The sequence below is a fragment of the Elephantulus edwardii genome, unplaced genomic scaffold (genome assembly GCF_000299155.1).
Source record: "Elephantulus edwardii isolate Elephantulus edwardi_28Jun2011 unplaced genomic scaffold, EleEdw1.0 scaffold00051, whole genome shotgun sequence".
In the NCBI taxonomy this organism is placed as follows: domain Eukaryota; kingdom Metazoa; phylum Chordata; class Mammalia; order Macroscelidea; family Macroscelididae; genus Elephantulus; species Elephantulus edwardii.
The window spans coordinates 2,555,912-2,558,386 of record NW_006399801.1 but is presented as its reverse complement, the minus strand read 5'-3'; positions in this window follow the sequence as shown (position 1 = coordinate 2,558,386).

The window sequence follows — 2,475 nt, the reverse complement described above, 5'->3', positions numbered from 1 at the left end:
AAATCTGTTCCTGAGATAGTTCTGAAATTCAGGTGGGATAGACTCAAAGTCATATTTTGGTTCCCCTGGATTTGGTTTAATTTTCTTCAACTTCAGCTTGAACTTGTATATGAGTAGTTGGTGGTCTGTTCCACAATCAGCTCCTGACCTAGTTTTTACAGCTGATATTGAGCTTCTCCACTGGTCTTATCCACAGATGTAATCGATCTGATTCTTATGCATACCATCAGGTGAAATACATGTGTATAACTTGCGTTTATGTTTCTTATAAAATGTATTGGCAATGAATAAGTGATTGATTGTGCAAAATTCAATCATTCTCTCCAGCTCCATTTCTGTCACCGAGTCCCTGTTTTCCAACTACTGAATCTTCTTCTCTGTTCCCAACTTTTGCATTCCAGTCACCCATTATTATCAACACATCTTGATTGCATGTTTGATGGATCTCCGATTGTAAAAGTTGGTAAAAATCTTCTATATCCTCTTTGTTGGCTCTGGTTGTTGGTGCATGTATCTGAATAATAGTGGTATTCACTGGACTTCCTTGTATATGTATGGATATTATTCTGTCACTCACAATATTGTACTTCAAGATGGAAACTATGAAAGCAACTCCATTTTTCTAACCTTTTCATCTCCAGAGTAATATATCATATGATCATCTGACTCAAAATGCCCCATACCAGTCTATTTCATCTCGCCAATGCCTAGTATGTCAATATTTATGCGTTCCATTTCTTCCTTAACAATATCTAATTTTCCTATATTCATGATTCTCACATTCCATGTTCCAATCACTAGTGTCTCCTTACAACTGTTCCTCTTCCTTTGTATTTCCATAGTTGAAAGCTCAGCCTCAGTTGCCCTTTCTGTCATCTACATGTGTTCTATTGTACATAGGGTTTTCAGAGGCCTGCTATTTCAGAAGTGCATGGCCAATCCTTCTTCCTAGTCTATCTTAATCTGAATGTTCAGATTTAGAGAAGTATCAGACGAGCATTTTATAGAAAAAGTGAAAGATATATCCCTTATTGTGGGGTTAACCATTAGTATCAGTGTTGTCCCTGCCTTCAGCACACGTATCTTTACCCACTTATCTCGCTGCTCCACCATCCACCAGGATACCCATCCACTTCTACCCACTCCCTTCACATCTGTCTCCCATTGACCAGCCCTTGATCTGATAGCTTATGTTTGAAGTTTCCTTGGCATCTGTGATTCCAAACATGTCAGCTGCTGGTAGTTTCTTATGTTATGACCAGTGTCTCTGAAGTTTAGTGGTAAAGGTATTCTAATATACTATAAAACAGAATTATTTTTGCTTTATTTAAAATAAATAATATTAAGTAAAATAATGATATAATAATGGACTATTAGAAAATAAAAAATGAAATACACTATCTATCTATTTTTTTTTTTAATCTAGCATTTTCTTCTTTCAAGGCAGCATTGGGGGCAGCGACCCAGCCTGTCCTTCCACGTAGTTCCACTAGGTGGCCCTTTGCACTCTCAGATACATGTGAAGCGTGCAGACAGGTGAATGAATCTCATTGGCTTCTGGGAGGCATGATGCCACCAGGCAACCCTTTTTAAGAGAAAAACCAGGACCAGGGGATCGCGATCCTTGAGCAGTCTTTGCTGTGCTGAGCGCTGCGATCCAAGAACTGTTCTGCTAGAAGCCAACATGAGTGAGGTGAGTAATGGTTTTACTCGCATAGGAAAGTTGAGAGTGAGGATTTGAGCACAGTTAGTCTGAGGAAATGTTGAAGGTTTAGGAGTAAATGAGGAAGAACACTTATTTACCCTGAGAACTGACACTATTTGCATCTTGGTTTACAATGGTAAATTTGTTTAAGTTGGTAAGTTTTGTTAGTCTTAGCTGGAGAAAAGGGTAAAATGCTTGCTCATGATTTAACTGTGAGTTCACAAAGTGCTTCGGATTTTATCCTCTTAGTAAGGTGTGTGTGCCTTATGTATGTGTGTATGTGTATGTTCTCTCTCCTGGATACCTCTTCAGAGAGCATGCTGGCTGGCAAACCATCTGGTGAAAGTAAGCATTGGAGGAAAAGTGGGAAAGATTTTGCTACTGAGCGGCATTTTATTGCAGGCTGTGTAGGAGCATTGCCTGTACAAACTACATCTGCAGTTCATCAGAGCACATAGAAATGCAAGTACTAGTGCCTCTGTAGAATCCATGTGGATAGATACGCACTAAAAGACAAGCTAGTACATAAAATTGAAAGTAATTTCTCTAAAAAAAAGTGTTTAGATAGCATGTTTTCCTGTGACAAACTGATAAGTAATTTTAATTTTTAAAAGGGCGCGTTATCTTTCTTTTTCTATGAGATATATTTTAGGTTGTAAAACAGCAACCTCTAATTTCAACAAGATAATTCAGCCATGGCCATTTTCATTTCCTCTTGGTTGGCACCTAAACAATGACTTTAAAAAAATCTTTTATCCTGTCTTCCTCCC